Consider the following 20,935-nt stretch of genomic DNA (forward strand, 5'->3'; position numbering starts at 1 on the left):
ATTCTTTGTTTGTCAAGGGCTCAAAGTGTCTCTTTGGTGTACAGAAGGTTCCCTTTTTGGGGTTCATTTTTTCCCCTTCTGCTGTGGAGATGGACCCAGTCAAGGTCCGAGCTATTCTTGATTGGACTCAGCCCTCGTCAGTTAAGAGTCTTCAGAAGTTCTTGGGTTTCGCTAACTTCTACCGTCGTTTTATCGCTAATTTTTCTAGCATTGTGAAACCTTTGACGGATATGACCAAGAAGGGCTCCGATGTAGCTAACTGGGCTCCTGCTGCCGTGGAGGCTTTCCAGGAGTTGAAACGCCGGTTTACTTCGGCGCCTGTTTTGTGCCAGCCCGATGTCTCACTTCCCTTTCAGGTTGAGGTGGATGCTTCAGAGATTGGAGCAGGGGCCGTTTTGTCGCAGAGAGGCCCTGGTTGCTCTGTTATGAAACCTTGTGCCTTTTTCTCTAGGAAGTTTTCGCCTGCCGAGCGAAATTATGATGTGGGCAATCGGGAGTTGTTGGCCATGAAATAGGCATTTGAGGAGTGGCGTCATTGGCTCGAGGGTGCTAAGCATCGTGTGGTGGTCTTGACTGATCACAAAAATCTGATGTATCTCGAGTCTGCTAAACGCCTTAATCCGAGACAGGCCCGCTGGTCATTGTTTTTCTCCCGCTTTGATTTTGTTGTCTCGTATTTACCAGGTTCAAAGAATGTGAAGGCCGATGCTCTTTCTAGGAGCTTTGTGCCTGATGCTCCTGAAATCGCTGATCCTGTTGGTATTCTTAAAGATGGAGTTATCTTGTCAGCTATTTCTCCGGATCTGCGACGTGTGTTGCAGAGATTTCAGGCTGATAGGCCTGAGTCTTGTCCACCTGACAGACTGTTTGTCCCGGATAAGTGGACCAGCAGAGTCATTTCCGAGGTTCATTCCTCGGTGTTGGCAGGTCACCCGGGAATTTTTGGCACCAGAGATCTGGTGGCCAGGTCCTTTTGGTGGCCTTCCTTGTCAAGGGATGTGCGGTCATTTGTGCAGTCCTGTGGGACTTGTGCTCGAGCTAAGCCTTGCTGTTCTCGTGCCAGCGGTTTGCTCTTGCCCTTGCCTGTCCCGAAGAGACCTTGGACACATATCTCCATGGATTTCATTTCTGATCTTCCGCTATCTCAGGGCATGTCCGTTATCTGGGTGATATGTGATCGCTTCTCCAAGATGGTCCATTTGGTTCCTTTGCCTAAGCTGCCTTCCTCTTCCGATCTGGTTCCTGTGTTTTTCCAGAACGTGGTTCGTTTGCACGGCATCCCTGAGAATATTGTGTCAGACAGAGGATCCCAGTTCGTTTCCAGGTTCTGGCGATCCTTTTGTAGTAGGATGGGCATTGATTTGTCGTTTTCGTCTGCTTTCCATCCTCAGACTAATGGACAGACGGAGCGAACCAATCAGACTTTGGAGGCTTATTTGAGGTGTTTTGTCTCTGCTGATCAGGACGATTGGGTGACATTCTTGCCGTTGGCTGAGTTTGCCCTTAATAATCGGGCTAGTTCCGCCACCTTGGTTTCGCCTTTTTTCTGCAACTCTGGTTTCCATCCTCGCTTTTCTTCGGGTCATGTGGAGCCTTCTGACTGTCCTGGGGTGGATTCTGTGGTGGATAGGTTGCAGCGGATCTGGAATCATGTGGTGGACAACTTGAAGTTGTCACAGGAGAGGGCTCAGCGCTTTGCCAACCGCCGCCGCGGTGTGGGTCCCCGACTACGCGTTGGGGATTTGGTATGGCTTTCTTCCCGCTTTGTTCCTATGAAGGTCTCCTCTCCCAAATTTAAACCTCGTTTTATTGGTCCTTACAAGATATTGGAAATCCTTAATCCTGTATCTTTTCGTCTGGATCTTCCTGTGTCGTTTGCTATTCACAATGTATTTCATAGGTCCTTGTTGCGGCGGTACATTGTGCCTGTAGTTCCTTCTGCTGAGCCTCCTGCTCCGGTGTTGGTTGAGGGCGAGTTGGAGTACGTGGTGGAGAAGATCTTGGATTCTCGCCTCTCCAGGCGGAGGCTTCAGTACCTGGTCAAGTGGAAGGGCTATGGTCAGGAGGATAATTCCTGGGTGGTCGCCTCTGATGTTCATGCGGCCGATTTAGTTCGTGCCTTTCATGCCGCTCATCCTGATCGCCCTGGTGGTCGTGGTGAGGGTTCGGTGACCCCTCACTAAGGGGGGGGTACTGTTGTGAATTTGCTTTTTGCTCCCTCTAGTGGTTACTAGTTTTTTGACTCTGGTTTTTCTGTCATTCCTTTTATCCGCACCTGGGTCGTTAGTTAGGGGTGTTGCTATATAAGCTCCCTGGACCTTCAGTTCAATGCCTGGCAACGTAGTTATCAGAGCTAGTCTGCTGTGCTCTTGTCTACTGATCCTGGTTCCAGTTATATCAGCTAAGTCTGCTTTTTGCTTTTTGCTATTTGTTTTGGTTTTGTATTTTTGTCCAGCTTGTTCCAAATCTATATCCTGACATTTGCTGGAAGCTCTAGGGGGCTGGTGTTCTCCCCCCGGACCGTTAGACGGTTCGGGGGTTCTTGAATTTCCAGTGTGGATTTTGATAGGGTTTTTGTTGACCATATAAGTTACCTTTCTTTATTCTGCTATCAGTAAGCGGGCCTCTCTGTGCTAAACCTGGTTCATTTCTGTGTTTGTCATTTCCTCTTACCTCACCGTTATTATTTGTGGGGGGCTTCTATCCAGCTTTGGGGTCCCCTTCTCTGGAGGCAAGAAAGGTCTTTGTTTTCCTCTACTAGGGGTAGCTAGATTCTCCGGCTGGCGCGTGTCATCTAGAATCTACGTAGGAATGATCCCCGGCTGCTTCTAGTGTTGGCGTTAGGAGTAGATATATGGTCAACCCAGTTACCACTGCCCTATGAGCTGGATTTTTGTATTCTGCAGACTTCCACGTTCCTCTGAGACCCTCGCCATTGGGGTCATAACAGATCTCCTGGCGCTAACGAGAAAGCCCAATCCTGATGGTCGCCACGCAAGAAGGAGATAATAATTTTGACTTGCTGAGCTGAATCTCCAGACAAACGAGGTTTCAAAGATAGAAACAATTTACAATTATTCCTAAAATTCCTAAATTTAAATCGATCTCCAGAGAACAGCTCAGGAATAGGTATCTTAGGCTCTGACATAGGACTGCTAACAACAAAATCCTGAATGCCCTGCACACGTGCAGCAAGCTGATCCACACTAGTAATCAAGGTCTGAACATTCATGTCTGCAGCAAAGCTTCAAACCACTCAGAGATAAAGGGGAGGAAGAAAAAAAAAAAAAAAACTCAGAACTTCTTTTCTTTTAATCCCACTTCAGCAATGCATTAACTATTTATTGGCCTGGCATACTGTTATGATCCCAATGGCAGGGGGCCTCAAAGATTACAGCAAAGTCTGCAAAACATAAATACCAGCTCATAGGGAAGTGGTAACTAGGCTGACCATATACCTGATCCTAGCGCAAACACTAACAGCAGCCGGGGAACGTGCCTACGTTGGTCCTAGACGTCTCGCGCCAGCCGGAGAACTAACTACCCCTATCAGGGAAAATAAGACCTCTCTTGCCTCCAGAAAAAAGACCCCAAAGTAATACAAGCCCCCAACAAATAATAACAGTGAGGTAAGAAGAAAAGACAAATGTAAGAATGAACTAGATTTAGCAAAGAGAGGCCCACTGACTAATAGCAGAATATAGTAAGAAGACTTATATGGTCAGCAAAAAACCCTGCAAAATATCCACGCTGAATATCCAAGAACCCCCAAACCGACTGACGGTGTGGGGGGAGAATATCAGCCCCCCTAGAGCTTCCAGCAATAACAGGAATCTCATATTGTACAAGCTGGACAAAAAATATGAACAATGCAAATATTCAAGAGTAAGAAAGCAGGACTTAGCTTATCTTGCAAAGAACCAGGACCTGAAGACAGGAGCAAACAGAAGTGAACTGATTACAACGATGCCAGGCACTGGACTGAGAATCCAGGAAGTTTAAATAGTAACACCCCAGGCCTAATGAAGCAGGTGAGCACCAACCTGGTAAAAGACAATCCAAGTGCCAAATCACTAGTGACCACAAGAGGGAGCCAAAAAGTATAGTTCACAACAGTTAACTAATATTACAGGCACGAGCTGCGATAAACCACTCGCTCGTGCCTGTAATCCCCGGGTGCTGAAAGGAAAGCAGGATCTGTACTTACATTGAGTCGCGGTGAGGCGCCCTCTGGTGGATGTTCTCATGAACTGCAGCCTGGGAACTTTTTCCCATGCTCCAGGTCATATGAGGACATCCACCAGGGGGGCATCACCGCGACTGAAGGTAACTATAGGTCATTGACCTACATTTCCTTCATTCGCCGGGGTTTACAGGCACGAGCACAGCTGCATTTAGCAGGGCTCCTGCCTGTAATATTAGTTAGCCCCTTCAGATGGATTACTTTGTGGGACGAGACGGTTCACCAAAAGGTATGTATCTTGTGCGTTTATTATTTTGCCAAGCGAGGGTGTTCCTGATGGATTGAGAGAACAATAAATTATTACAACAACCGCTGTGTTTATTTCATTAAACTACTTTTAAATCATGTGTGTGTGTGCTTTTTAACCCTTTCCAACAATTGGATTAATAATGGATAGGTGTCATAATTGACGCCTCTCCATTATTAATCTGGCTTAATGTCACCTTCCAATAGCAAGGTGGCATTAACCCTTCATTACCCCATATCCCACCGCTACAGGGAGTGGGAAGAGAGTGGCCAAGTGCCAGAATAGGCGCATCTTCCAGATGTGCCTTTTCTGGGGTGGCTGGGGGCAGATGTTTTTAGCCACGGGGGGGGGGGGGCAATAACCATGGACCCTCTCCTGGCTATTAATATCTGCCCTCAGTCACTGGCTTTACCATTCTGGTGGAGAAAATTGCGCGGGAGCCCACGCCAATTTTTTCCGCAATTTAACCCTTTATTTCGGCAGCTACAGCGCTGAAATTTTGCACATACACACTACTAACATTAGTAGTGTGGAATATGCAAAAAAAAGGGGGATATGAGATGGTTTACTGTATGTAAACCATGTCTCATATCCTGTCAGGTTTGTGCAGGAGACAATTGAATTACCGGCTGTTCACAGATATCGCGCTGAATGAAATCTAAATACAGAATATATATATATGTGTCTCAATGACATATATATATATATATACTGTATATATGTTTTCCCGAACATTTGAGCACATAAATCCATTAGATGTCGGTTTTGCAAGCCTGCGCGAAAATCTCGCAGTACGGATGCCATACGGATTACATACGGAGGATGCCAATGCGCAAAATACGCTGACACACCCTGACTACGGATCAATATTTTGGGAACATTTCTCCGTATTACGGCCGTAGTACGGACGTATAATACGTGGCGTATTGTCTTACGCCAAGTGTGAGGCCGGCCTTAGGTCACCGTCGATTTTGGGGGTGACAGATTCCCTTTAAGTACTGCACCCGGTACTGAGTACCTGGCGGGCGTTCCATATACTCACATTATGCATTAAAACTTTACATTACTAACATGCTGTACATTACCATAACACATCACATAAGACGCACATCAATATTCACATTACATGTAAAACCACCCGAAACTATACACATAGCGCGATTGTTATTTTCAGGGGCAGGAACGGAGTAAGACAGACCATATCCCTACAAATATAAGCACAATATCTGTGCACTGGGAGCTCCATGACATGTGTTTCCATGGCTGAGCAGCTTCATGCAAGTAGAATTCCAAGCCTAAAATGGATTGGTGTAAAGCAGGATGTCACCAGACTTTAGAGGAGTGGAAATGTTTTGTGGTGAATTCCGCTTCTCTAACTGGCAGTCTGATGGAGGAGTCTGGGTCTAATGAATGACAGGAGAACGTTACCTGCCTGACTGCATTGCGTCCACTGTAAAGTTTGGTTTGAGGATGCATTGATTATGGGGAACTGTTTTATGTCTACTCTGTTATGAGGGGCACATTAAGCATAAACTTAGGCCACAACGCAAGTAAATAATAGAAGCAGTGAAAGGTAATGTAATGACAGTGGAACAATCACAGCCTTGAGGGTAGGTTGACATTTATCTGACTAGATAATACTTGGCTTATGAAACATTGACCTATACTGGCAATTCAACAAAGGAAAAACAGATGCGTACAAAATGGTGAAGTTTCTTTAATAAATATAGAATTTTAGCAATACCACATAAGAACAAGAAAAACATTTCATGCAAATAAAGAAATCCCACAAGAGAACCAATGAGGAAGTATAGTTAGATAAAATTATGTGCACATAATCTGGACCAGGTACAGTGGGAACAACAAGAAGGGAAACCCCTCAAAGCCTCGCAATCTCCAGTGGCTTCATCAGGGGTAAAAGCAATATATTATATGTGTATGTTTAATACTACATTAGATACAGAGTAAGGCCGGGGACACACTAGAGAGAAATACGGACGAGGGAGAGGCGCAAAAACAACGCATTGCACATGGAACAATGTTTCTCTATGGGGCAGCTCTCATCAGCCGTATATTTCTCGGCCATATTTTACGGGCTGAGAAAATCGCAGCATGCTGCGTATTGCGCAAAAAATCCACCAATGAAAGTCTATGGGGGCGAGAAAAATACGGATTACACATGGACCATACATGTGAATTGCGAGAAATACGCATCGGTGTTCTATAGAAAAGCCGGTAATTCATATGAACTCTAGCGTGGGAAAATACTCAGAAAAATTCCCATGCTAGAGTTCATATGAGTTTATGCCACCAGGGGGCGCATCACTGAAGGTCTAGGAAGCTACTTTCCCCTGCATTTCATTCATTCCCCAGTTTTTACAGGGGCAGCAAAGGCTCCTGGTTGTAAAATTATTTAACCCCTTCAGATGGATTTACATCGTGGGACATGACTGTATGGTTGACAGGTATGGGATATTGTTGCTTTTTTATTTTCCCTTTTTTTCAGATGACAAGGGTCGTCAGTTGGATTGAGCGTACAATAAAGATAGTAAAACCCCATGTGTATTTAATTCATTAAAATACTTTATTCATAATGTGTGTGTGTTTATTTAAACCTTTATAACTATTGGATTAATAATGGATAGGTGTCTTATTGACATCTCTCCATTATTAACCAGGCTTAATGTCACCTTACATTAGCAAGGTGACATTAACCTCTTATTACCCCATATCCCACCGCTACATGGGAAGAGAGAGGCTAAGTGCCAGAATAGGTGCATCTTACAGATGTGACTTTTCTGGGGTGGCTGGGGGCAGATGTTTTTAGCCAGGGGGGCCAATAACCATGGTCCCTCTATAGGCTATTAATATATATAGCACAGCCACATAGTATATAGCACAGCCATGAAGCATATTGCACAGCCCACGCAGTATATTACACAGCCACTGTTAAGAACTGGTGGTTTAGGAGCAACATGGGACGTGCTCTGGAGGAGGTGGTACCTTTACTGACCGCAGAGCCTGAACTTAACACAACACTAGAAGTAGCTGTGGGATGTTCCTGTCACTCCCTAGACACCTCGTCACAGCCGGAGGACTAAATACCCCTAAAGATAGAATCAGGAAAGCTATCTTGCCTCGGAGAAAATCCCCAAAGGATAGACAGCCCCCCACAAATATTGACTGTGAGTGAGAGGGAAATGACATACACAGAATGAAACCAGGATATAGCAAAGGAGGCCAATCTAGCTAGATAGGACAGGACAGAATACTGTGCGGTCAGTATTAAAATACTAGAAAAATCCACGACAGAGTTTACAAAAATCTCCACCACCTGACTAAAGGTGTGGAGGATAAATCTGCTTCTCCAGAGCTTCCAGCTTAACTGAATAAATCCATACTGACAAGCTGGACTAGAAAAAACATAGAATGTACAGAACTATTAAGTCCACAACATATGACTGCAAAGAACCAAGCCAGGACTTATCTTTGATGATCTGGTCAGAATAGCAGAGAAATCCAAGCAGAGATGTGAATCCAACCAGGAACATTGACAACTGGCACTAACTGAAGGATAGAGCCATGCTAAATAGCCGAGCCCGAATAGACAATCAGTGGAGGCAGCTGCAGACTGCTAAATCTAAGGAGCAGCCGTACCACTTATAACCACCGGAGGGAGCCCAAGAACAGAACTCATAATAGTGCCACTTACAGCCACCGGAGGGAGCCCAAGAGCTGAATTCACAACAGTACCCCCCTCTTGAGAAGGGGTCACCAAACCCACACCAGAACCCCCAGGCCGATCAGGACGAGCCAAATGAAAGGCACGAACCAAATCGGCAGCATGATGGTTAGCAAAACGTTCAGCCTTTTCCTGAGACGTCAAATTGTCCACTACATGAGTCCAAATCTGCTGTAACCTGTCCACCACAGAATCCACACCAGGACAATCAGAAGGCTCAACCTGCCCTGAAGAAAAACGAGGATGAAAACCAAAATTACAAAAGAAAGGCGAAACCAAAGTAGCCGAACTAGCCCGATTATTAAGGGCAAACTCGGCCGACGGCAAGAAAGCCACCCAATCATCCTGATCAGCAGACACAAAGCATCTCAAATAGGTTTCCAAGGTATGATTAGTTTGCTCAGTTTGGCCATTTGTCTGAGGATGAAACGCCGAAGAAAAAGACAAATCAATGCCCATCCTAGCACAAAAGGACCGCCAAAACCTAGAAACAAACTGGGAACCTCTGTCAGACACAATATTCTCCGGAATGCCATGCAAACGAACCACATGCTGAAAAAACAACGGAACCAAATCAGAGGAAGAAGGCAATTTAGGCAAAGGTACCAAATGGACCATCTTAGAAAACCGATCACAAACCACCCAGATAACAGACATCTTTTGGGAAACAGGAAGATCCGAAATAAAATCCATGGAAATATGCGTCTAAGGCCTCTCAGGGACCGGCAAAGGCAAAAGTGTTGTGAAATTGGATTCTGGGCTCCCCCGGTGGCCACTGGTGGAATTGAACTTGTGTGCATCATCCCCTCTGTTCACCTGTTCCCATCAGGATGTGGGAGTCGCTATTTAACCTTGCTCCTCTGTTAGTTCCATGCCGGTCAACAATGTAATCAGAAGCCTTTCTGTGCATGTTCCTGCTTCTAGACAACTCCCAGCTAAGTTGGACTTTAGTCCTTGTTTGTTTTTGCATTTTGTTCCAGTTCACAGCTGTTGTTTCGTTTCTGTGTCTGGAAAGCTCTTGTGAACTGAAATTGCCACTCTGGTGTTATGAGTTAATACTAGAGTCTTAAAGTAATTTCAGGATGGTGTTTTGATAGGGTTTTCAGCTGACCATGAAAGTTCCCTTTCTGTCTTCCTGCTATCTAGTAAGCGGACCTCGATTTTGCTAAACCTATTTTCATACTACGTTTGTCATCTTCATCTAAAATCACCGCCAATATATGTGGGGGCCTCTGTCTGCCTTTTGGGGAAATTTCTCTAGAGGTGAGCCAGGACTGTATTTTCCTCTGTTAGGATTAGTTAGTCCTCCGGCTGGCGCTGGGCGTCTAGGGATAAAACGTAGGCACGCCACCCGGCTACTGTTAGTTGTGCGGCAGGTTTAGTTCATGGTCAGTTTTAGATTCCATCTTCCAAGAGCTAGTTCTTTATATATGCTGGGCTATGTTCTCTTGCCATTGAGAATCATGACAGTTTGACCGGCCCTAAAGGGTTAAATTAATTGGCAGAGAAAGGAGAGAAAGAAGAAGTCTGCTGAAATTTTTATTTTTTTTTCCTCCAGTTCTGAGTGTGCTCATAATTGAATCACTTGCAAGTCTGCCTATATTGCAGCCTTCCTCTCTCTCTCTCCTTCTAATCCTTGAATGGCTCTGTGTTCACCTGTTTGAAATGGATCCTCAGAGTTTAGCTACAGGCTTGAATACCCTCGCCACGAAGGTTCAAAATTTACAAGATTTTGTTGTTCATGCTCCTATGTCTGAACCTAGAATTCCTTTGCCTGAATTTTTCTCGGGGGAATAGATCGTGCTTTCAAAATTTCAAAAATAATTGCAAATTGTTTTTGTCCCTGAAGTCTCGCTCTGCTGGAGATCCTGCACAGCAGGTCAGGATTGTAATTTCCTTGCTCCGGGGCGACCCTCAGGATTGGGCTTTTGCATTGGCTCCAGGGGATCCTGCGTTGCTCAATGTGGATGCGTTTTTTCTGGCTTTGGGGTTGCTTTATGAGGAACCTCATTTAGAGCTTCAGGCGGAAAAAGCCTTGATGTCCCTATCTCAGGGGCAAGATGAAGCTGAAATATACTGCCAAAAATTCCGTAAATGGTCTGTGCTTACTCAGTGGAATGAGTGCGCCCTGACTATCGTGACGTTTTTGAAGAACCCAAGCTTGGTTCACTACCTCCGCACCGGGAGTGCGATTGTGCCATAGATTTGATTCCGGGTAGTAAATACCCTAAGGGTCGTTTATTTAATCTATCTGTGCCTGAACATGCTGCTATGCGAGAATATATAAAGGAGTCCTTGGAAAAGGGACATATTCGTCCTTCGTCATCTCCCTTAGGAGCCGGTTTTTTCTTTGTGTCTAAGAAAGATGGCTCTTTGAGGCCGTGTATTGATTATCGGCTTTTGAATAAAATCACGGTTAAATATCAATATCCGTTGCCACTGCTGACTGATTTGTTTGCTCGTATAAAGGGGGCCAAGTGGTTCTCTAAGATTGATCTCCGTGGGGCGTATAATTTGGTGCTAATTAAGCAGGGGGATGAGTGGAAAACCGCATTTAATACGCCCGAGGGCCACTTTGAGTATTTGGTGATGCCTTTTGGTCTTTCAAATGCCCCTTCAGTCTTTCAGTCCTTTATGCATGACATTTTCCGCGATTATTTGGATAAATTTATGATTGTGTATCTGGATGATATTCTGATTTTTTCGGATGACTGGGACTCTCATGTCCAGCAGGTCAGGAGGGTTTTTCAGGTTTTGCGGTCTAATTCCTTGTGTGTGAAGGGTTCTAAGTGCGTTTTTGGGGTTCAGAAGATTTCCTTCTTGGGATACATTTTTTCCCCCTCTTCCATCGAGATGGATCCTGTCAAGGTTCAGGCTATTTGTGATTGGACGCAACCTTCTTCTCTTAAGAGTCTTCAAAAATTTTTGGGCTTTGCTAACTTTTATCGTCGATTTATTGCTGGTTTTTCTGATGTGGTTAAACCATTGACTGATTTGACTAAGAAGGGTGCTGATGTTGCTGATTGGTCCCCTGCTGCTGTGGAAGCCTTTCAGGAGCTTAAGCGCCGCTTTTCTTCTGCCCCTGTGTTGCGTCAGCCTGATGTTGCTCTTCCTTTTCAGGTTGAGGTCGACGCTTCTGAAATCGGAGCTGGGGCGGTGTTGTCGCAGAGAAGTGCCGACTGCTCCGTGATGAGACCTTGTGCTTTTTTTTTCTCGTAAATTTTCGCCCGCCGAGCGGAATTATGATATTGGGAATCGGGAGCTTTTGGCCATGAAGTGGGCTTTTGAGGAGTGGCGTCATTGGCTTGAGGGGGCTAGACATCAGGTGGTGGTATTGACCGACCACAAAAATTTAATTTATCTTGAGTCCGCCAGGCGCCTGAATCCTAGACAGGCGCGCTGGTCGTTGTTTTTCTCTCGGTTTGATTTTGTGGTGTCATACCTACCGGGTTCTAAGAATGTTAAGGCGGATGCCCTTTCTAGGAGTTTTGAGCCTGACTCCCCTGGTAATTCTGAACCTACAGGTATCCTTAAGGATGGAGTGATATTGTCTGCCGTTTCTCCAGACCTGCGGCGGGCCTTGCAGGAGTTTCAGGCGGATAGACCTGATCGTTGCCCACCTGGTAGACTGTTTGTTCCTGATGAGTGGACCAGTAAAGTCATCTCTGAGGTTCATTCTTCTGCGTTGGCAGGTCATCCTGGAATCTTTGGTACCAGGGATTTGGTGGCAAGGTCCTTCTGGTGGCCTTCCCTGTCACAAGATGTGCGAGGCTTTGTGCAGTCTTGTGACGTTTGTGCTCGGGCCAAGCCTTGTTGTTCTCGGGCTAGTGGATTGTTGTTGCCCTTGCCTATCCCGAAGAGGCCTTGGACGCACATCTCGATGGATTTTATTTCGGATCTTCCTGTTTCTCACAAGATGTCTGTCATCTGGGTGGTGTGTGACCGTTTCTCTAAGATGGTCCATTTGGTTCCCTTGCCTAAGTTGCCTTCCTCTTCCGAGTTGGTTCCTCTATTTTTTCAAAATGTGGTTCGTTTGCATGGTATTCCAGAGAATATCGTTTCTGACAGAGGAACCCAATTTGTGTCTAGATTTTGGCGGGCATTCTGTGCTAGGATGGGCATAGATTTGTCTTTTTCATCTGCTTTCCATCCTCAGACTAATGGCCAGACCGAGCGGACTAATCAGACCTTGGAGACATATTTGAGGTGTTTTGTGTCCGCAGATCAGGATGATTGGGTTGCTTTTTTGCCATTAGCGGAGTTCGCCCTCAATAATCGGGCCAGCTCTGCCACCTTGGTGTCTCCGTTTTTCTGTAATTCGGGGTTTCATCCTCGATTTTCTTCTGGTCAGGTGGAATCTTCGGATTGTCCTGGAGTGGATGCTGTGGTGGAGAGGTTGCATCAGATCTGGGGGCAGGTAGTGGACAATTTGAAGCTGTCCCAGGAGAAGACTCAGCTTTTTGCCAACCGCCGCCGTCGTGTTGGTCCTCGGCTTTGTGTTGGGGACTTGGTGTGGTTGTCTTCTCGTTTTGTCCCTATGAGGGTTTCTTCTCCCAAGTTTAAGCCTCGGTTCATCGGCCCGTACAAGATATTGGAGATTCTTAACCCTGTGTCCTTCCGTTTGGACCTCCCTGCATCTTTTTCTATTCATAATGTTTTTCATCGGTCATTATTGCGCAGGTATGAGGTACCCGTTGTGCCTTCCGTTGAGCCTCCTGCTCCGGTGTTGGTTGAGGGCGAGTTGGAGTACGTTGTGGAAAAGATCTTGGACTCCCGTGTTTCCAGACGGAAACTCCAGTATCTGGTCAAATGGAAGGGATACGGTCAGGAGGATAATTCTTGGGTGACTGCCTCTGATGTTCATGCCTCCGATCTGGTCCGTGCCTTTCATAGGGCTCATCCTGATCGCCCTGGTGGTTCTGGTGAGGGTTCGGTGCCCCCTCCTTGAGGGGGGGGTACTGTTGTGAAATTGGATTCTGGGCTCCCCCGGTGGCCACTGGTGGAATTGAACTTGTGTGCATCATCCCCTCTGTTCACCTGTTCCCATCAGGATGTGGGAGTCGCTATTTAACCTTGCTCCTCTGTTAGTTCCATGCCGGTCAACAATGTAATCAGAAGCCTTTCTGTGCATGTTCCTGCTTCTAGACAACTCCCAGCTAAGTTGGACTTTAGTCCTTGTTTGTTTTTGCATTTTGTTCCAGTTCACAGCTGTTGTTTCGTTTCTGTGTCTGGAAAGCTCTTGTGAACTGAAATTGCCACTCTGGTGTTATGAGTTAATACTAGAGTCTTAAAGTAATTTCAGGATGGTGTTTTGATAGGGTTTTCAGCTGACCATGAAAGTTCCCTTTCTGTCTTCCTGCTATCTAGTAAGCGGACCTCGATTTTGCTAAACCTATTTTCATACTACGTTTGTCATCTTCATCTAAAATCACCGCCAATATATGTGGGGGCCTCTGTCTGCCTTTTGGGGAAATTTCTCTAGAGGTGAGCCAGGACTGTATTTTCCTCTGTTAGGATTAGTTAGTCCTCCGGCTGGCGCTGGGCGTCTAGGGATAAAACGTAGGCACGCCACCCGGCTACTGTTAGTTGTGCGGCAGGTTTAGTTCATGGTCAGTTTTAGATTCCATCTTCCAAGAGCTAGTTCTTTATATATGCTGGGCTATGTTCTCTTGCCATTGAGAATCATGACACAAAAGCAACTCACTGGCACGAAAACAGCAAGGCTTGGCCCGAGCACAAGTCCCACAGGACTGCACAAAAGAACGCACATCCCGCGACAAGGAAGGCCACCAAAAGAACCTAGCAACCAAATCTCTGGTACCAAAAATCCCAGGATGACCAGCCAACACCGAACAATGAACCTCAGAAATTACCTTACTAGTCCATCTATCAGGAACAAACAGTTTCCCCACTGGACAGCGGTCAGGTTTATCAGCCTGAAATTCCTGAAGCACCCACCGTAAATCAGGGGAGATGGCAGAAAGAATCACCCCCTCCTTGAGAATGCCAACCGGCTCAAGGACTCCCGGAGAATCAGGCAAAAAACTCCTAAAGAGGGCATCAGCCTTAACATTCTTAGATCCCGGAAGATACGAGACCACAAAATCAAAACAGGAGAAAAACAGGGACCATCGAGCCTGTCTAGGATTCAACTGCTTGGCAGACTCGAGGTAAATCAGATTCTTATGATCGGTCAAGACCACAACGCGGTGCTTGGCTCCCTCAAGCCAATGTCGCCACTCCTCAAATGCCCACTTCATAGCCAACAACTCCCGATTGCCGACATCATAATTGCGCTCCGCAGGCTAAAACTTTCTGGAAAATAAGGCACACGGTTTCATCAAAGAACCATCAGAATTCCTCTGAGACAAAACGGCCTCTGCCCCAATCTCAGAAGCGTCAACCTCAACCTGAAAAGGAAGAGAAACATCCGGCTGATGCAACACAGGGGCAGAAGTAAATTGGCGTTTAAGCTCCTGAAAGGCGTCAACCGCCGCAGAGGACCAATTCGTCACATCAGCGCCTTTCTTCGTCAAATCGGTCAGGGGCTAAACCACACTAGAAAAGTTGGCAATGAAACGGCGATAAAAATGAGCAAATCCTAAAAATTTCTGAAGGCTCTTCACAGATGTGGGTCGAATCCAATCATGAATGGCTTGGACCTTAACAGGATCCATTTCTATAGACGAGGGAGAAAAAATGAAACCCAAAAAGGAAACCTTCTGAACTCCAAATAGGCATTTAGACCCCTTCACAAATAAAGCATTATCACGAAGGATCTGAAATACCATCCTGACCTGTTTCACATGAGACTCCCAATCATCGGAAAAAATCAAAATATCATCCAAATATACAATCATGAATTTATCAAGATAATTGCGAAAAATATCATGCATGAAGGACTGAAACACAGATGAAGCATTAGAAAGCCCGAAAGACATCACAAGGTATTCAAAATGGCCTTCGGGCGTATTAAATGCAGTTTTCCATTCGTCACCCTGTTTAATACGAACAAGATTATACGCCCCTCAAAGGTCAATCTTAGTAAACCAACTAGCCCCCTTAATCCTAGCAAATAAATCAGAAAGCAAAGGTAAAGGGTATTGAAATTTGACCGTGATCTTATTAAGAAGGCGATAATCAATACAGGGTCTCAAGGAGCCATCCTTCGTAGCAACAAAAAAGAATCCCGCTCCCAATGGTGACGAAGATGGACGAACTCCATGCATGGCGGCATGTTCTGGCACAGACAGATTGAAAAGTCGGCCCTTAGGGAACTTACAGCCAGGAATCAAGTTAATAGCACAATCACAGTCCCTATGAGGAGGAAGGGAACTGGACTTGGGCTCATCAAATACATCCTGGAAATCCGACAAAAACTCAGGAACTTCTGAAGAGGGGGAAGAGGAAATAGACATCAAAGGAACGTCACTATGAACCCCTTGACAACCCCAACTAGTCACCGACATAGATTTCCAATCGAGCACAGGATTATGTACCTGTAACCATGGAAAACCCAGCACAACAACATCATGCAAATTATGCAACACCAGAAAACGGCAATCTTCTTGATGTGCTGGAGCCATACACATGGTCAGCTGTGTCCAATACTGAGGTTTATCCTTGGCCAACGGTGTAGCATCAATGCCCCTCAAAGGAATAGGGCTCTGCAAAGGCGGCAAGGAGAAACCACAATGCTTGGTGAATTCTAAGTCCATTAAGTTCAGGGCAGCGCCTGAATCCACAAATGCCATGACAGAAAATGACGATAATGAGCAAATCAAGGTCACAGATAAGAGAAATTTAGGCTGTACAGTACTGATGGTAACAGACCTAGCGACCCTCTTAGTACGCTTAGGACAATCAGAAATAACATGAGCAGAATCACCACAGTAAAAACACAGCCCATTCTGACGTCTGAATCCCTGCCGTTCTGCTCTGGTCAAAATCCTATCACATTGCATAGGCTCAGGACTCTGCTCAGAGGATAATGCCATATTGTGCACAACTCTGCGCTCGCGCAGGCGCCGATCAATCTGAATGGCCAGAGACATAGAATCATTCAGACCAGCAGGCGTGGGGAACCCCACCATAACATCTATAATGGCTTCAGAAAGACCCTTTCTGAAAATTGCTGCCAGAGCATCCTCATTCCATTTAGTGAGCACAGACCATTTTCTAAATTTCTGGCAGTATAATTCTGCCGCTTCCAGACCCTGACACAGGGTTAACAAAGTTTTTTCTGCATGATGCACTGAATTAGGTTCGTCATACAATAATCCTAGCACTTGAAAAAATGCGTCTACATTAAGCAATGCCGGATTCCCTGATTCAAGGGAGAATGCCCAGTCCTGAGGGTCACCACGCAGCAGAGAGATGACGATTTTAACCTGCTGAATGGGATCACCAGAGGAACGGGGTTTCAAAGCAAAAAACAATTTGCAGTTATTTTTAAAGTTCAAAAACTTGGATCTGTCCCCAAAAAACAGGTCAGGCGTTGGAATTCTAGGCTCTAAAGCCGGAGTCTGGACGACATATGTTGTGAATTAGACTTTTTTGGCTCCCTCTTGTGGTCACTAGTGGTATTACTCTGAGATTGTCTTTCCCTAGTTTGGCACCCACCTGGGTCGTTAGTCCAGGGGTGTTGCTATATGAACTTCCTGAATTCTTAGTCTGGTGCCTGGCATCGTTGTAATCAGTCCTTTCTGTTTGCTCCTGTCTGCTGGTCCTGGATCTTGCAAAATTAAGCTAAGTCCTGCTTCCTTGTTTTTTTGGTTATTTGTATTGCTCTTATTTTTTTGTCCAGCTTGTACTAAATGTGATTCCTGATTTTGATGGAAGCTCTAGGGGGCTGGTATTCTCCCCCCGGGCCGTTGGACGGTTCGGGGGTTCTTAAATATCCAGCGTGGATATTTTTGATAGGGTTTTTGCTGACCGTATAAGTCATCTTACTATATTCTGCTAGTAGTCAGTGGGCCTCTCTTTGCTAAATACCTAGTTCATTCTTATGTTTGTCTTTTCTTCTTACCTCACCGTTATTATTTGTTGGGGGCTTGTATCCAACTTTTGGGGTCTTTTCTCTGGAGGCAAGAAAGGTCTACCTTTTCCCTTCTAGGGTTAGTTAGTTCTCCGGCTGGCGCGAGACGTCTAGAACCAACGTAGGCACGTTCCCCGGTTGCTGCTATTTGTGGTGCTAGGATTAGCTATACGGTCAGCCCAGTTACCACTGCCCTATGAGCTGGTTTTTTGTGTTTTCAGACTTGGTATTTATTTCTGAGACCCTCTGCCATTGGGGTCATAACAGTATGCCAGGCCTAAGTTGAATGTTTAATGCATTGCAGAAGTGGGATAATAAGAAAGGAAATTCTGAGGTTTTTTTTTTTTTTTTTCCCCTCTCTTTCTTCCTCCCCTTTACCCCTGAGTGGCTTAAGCTTGCTGCAGACATGAATGTCCAGACTCTGATTACAAGTGTGGATCAGCTTGCTGCTCGTGTGCAGGGCATACAAGATTTTGTTACCAGTAGTCCAATGTCTGAACCTAAAATACCTATTCCTGAACTGTTCTCTGGAGATCGATTTAAGTTTAGGAATTTCAGGAATAACTGTAAATTGTTTCTTTCTCTGAGACCCCGTTCATCTGGAGACTCAGCTCAGCAAGTTAAAATTGTTATCTCTTTCTTGCGGGGCGACCCTCAGGATTGGGCTTTCTCGCTAGCGCCAGGAGATCCGGCATTGGTGAATATTGATGCGTTTTTTCTGGTGCTCGGATTGCTTTACGAGGAACCCAATCTTGAAATTCAGGCAGAAAAAGCCTTGCTGGCTATTTCTCAGGGCCAGGATGAAGCTGAAGTGTATTGCCAAAAATTTCGGAAATGGTCCGTGCTTACTCAGTGGAATGAGTGTGCTCTGGCCGCAAATTTCAGAAATGGCCTTTCTGAAGCCATTAAGAATGTGATGGTGGGTTTCTCCATTCCTACAAGTCTGAATGATTCCATGGCGCTGGCTATTCAAATTGACCGGCGTTTGCGGGAGCGCAAAACTGCTAATCCTCTGGTGGTGTTGTCTGAACAAACACCTGATTTAATGCAATGTAATAGAATTCAGACTAGAAATGAACGGAAAAATCATAGACATCAGAATGGGTTGTGTTTTTACTGTGGTGATTCTACACATGTTATATCAGCATGCTCTAAACGCCTTACAAGGGTTGTTAGCCCTGTCGCCATTGGTAATTTGCAACCTAAATTTATTTTGTCTGTGAATTTAATTTGCTCATTGTCTTCCTACCCTGTTATGGCGTTTGTGGATTCAGGTGCTGCCCTGAGTCTTATGGATCTGTCATTTGCCAAGCGCTGTGGTTTTGTTCTTGAGCCATTGGTAAATGCTATCCCTCTTAGAGGTATTGATGCTACGCCATTGGCGGAAAATAAACCGCAGTTTTGGACACAGGTAACCATGTGCATGACTCCTGAACATCAGGAGGTGATTCGTTTTCTTGTTCTGCATAAAATGCATGATTTGGTCATTTTGGGTCTGCCATGGTTACAGACCCATAATCCAGTCTTGGATTGGAAGGCAATGTCTGTGTCAAGTTGGGGCTGTCAGGGAATTCATGGTGATTCCCCACCGGTGTCTATTGCTTCCTCTACTCCTTCGGAAGTTCCTGAGTATTTGTCTGATTATCAGGATGTATTCAGCGAGTCCAGGTCCAGTGCTCTTCCTCCTCATAGGGACTGTGACTGCGCTATAGATTTGATTCCGGGTAGTAAATTTCCTAAGGGAAGATTATTTAATCTGTCTGTACCTGAGCATACCGCAATGCGTTCGTATATCAAGGAGTCTCTGGAGAAGGGGCATATCCGTCCATCCTCTTCCCCTCTTGGTGTGGGATTCTTTTTTGTGGCCAAGAAGGACGGATCTTTGAGACCTTGTATTGACTATCGGCTTCTGAATAAAATCACTGTTAAATTTCAGTATCCTTTGCCTCTGTTGTCGGACTTGTTTGCCCGGATTAAAGGTGCCAAGTGGTTCACCAAGATAGATCTTCGTGGTGCGTACAACCTTGTGTGCATTAAGCAAGGAGATGAATGGAAAACTGCATTTAATACGCCCGAAGGTCATTTTGAGTACTTGGTGATGCCTTTTGGGCTCTCTAATGCTCCTTCAGTGTTTCAGTCCTTTATGCATGATATTTTCCGGAAGTATCTGGATAAATTTATGATTGTTTATCTGGATGATATTCTGTTTTTTTCTGATGATTGGGACTCGCATGTAGAGCAGGTCAGGATGGTGTTTCAGGTTTTGCGTGAGAATGCTTTGTTTGTTAAGGGCTCAAAGTGTCTCTTTGGAGTACAGAAGGTTCCCTTTTTGGGTTTTATTTTCTCCCCTTCTGCGGTGGAGATGGACCCAGTCAAGGTCCGAGCTATTCATGATTGGACTCAACCCACGTCAGTTAAGAGTCTTCAGAAGTTCTTGGGCTTTGCTAACTTCCACCGTCGTTTTATCGCTAATTTTTCTAGCGTTGTTAAACCTTTGACGGATATGACCAAGAAAGGTTCTGATGTTGCTAACTGGGCTCCTGCAGCCGTGGAGGCTTTCCAAGAGTTGAAGCGCCGGTTTACTTCAGCACCTGTTTTGTGCCAGCCTGATGTCTCACTTCCCTTTCAGGTTGAAGTGGATGCTTCTGAGATTGGGGCAGGGGCCGTTTTGTCGCAGAGAGGCCCTGGTTGCTCTGTAATGAGACCATGTGCTTTTTTCTCTAGGAAGTTTTCGCCTGCTGAGCGGAATTTTGATGTTGGCAATCGGGAGTTGCTGGCCATGAAGTGGGCATTTGAGGAGTGGCGTCATTGGCTCGAGGGTGCTAAGCATCGTGTGGTGGTCTTGACTGATCACAAGAATCTGATGTATCTCGAGTCTGCTAAACGCCTGAATCCTAGACAGGCCCGTTGGTCATTGTTTTTCTTCCGTTTTGACTTTGTGGTCTCGTATTTACCAGGTTCAAAGAATGTGAAGGCTGATGCTCTTTCAAGGAGCTTTGTGCCTGACTCTCCTGGAGTCGCAGAACCAGTTGGTATTCTTAAAGAGGGAGTAATCTTGTCAGCCATTTCTCTGGATTTGCGACGTGTGTTGCAGAGATTTCAGGCTGGTAGACCTGACTCTTGTCCACCTGACAGACTGTTTGTTCCTGTTAAATGGACCAGCAGAGTCATTTCCGAGGTTCATTCCTCGGTGTTGGCAGGGCACCCGGGAATTTTTGGCACCAGAGATTTGGTGGCTAGGTCCTTTTGGTGGCCTTCCTTGTCACGGGATGTGCGGTCATTTGTGCAGTCCTGTGGGACTTGTGCTCGGGCTAAGCCTTGCTGTTCTCATGCCAGCGGGTTGCTCTTGCCCTTGCCTGTCCCGAAGAGGCCTTGGACACACATTTCCATGGATTTCATTTCAGATCTTCCGGTGTCTCAGGGCATGTCTGTCATCTGGGTGGTATGTGATCACTTTTCCAAGATGGTCCATTTGGTATCTTTGCCTAAGCTGCCTTCCTCTTCTGATCTGGTTCCTTTGTTCTTTCAGAATGTGGTTCGTTTACACGGCATTCCTGAGAATATCGTGTCTGACAGAGGATCCCAGTTTGTTTCCAGGTTCTGGCGATCCTTTTGTGCTAAGATGGGCATTGATTTGTCGTTTTCGTCTGCCTTTCATCCTCAGAC

Source organism: Ranitomeya variabilis, chromosome 2 (assembly GCF_051348905.1).
Source record: "Ranitomeya variabilis isolate aRanVar5 chromosome 2, aRanVar5.hap1, whole genome shotgun sequence".
Classification (NCBI taxonomy): domain Eukaryota; kingdom Metazoa; phylum Chordata; class Amphibia; order Anura; family Dendrobatidae; genus Ranitomeya; species Ranitomeya variabilis.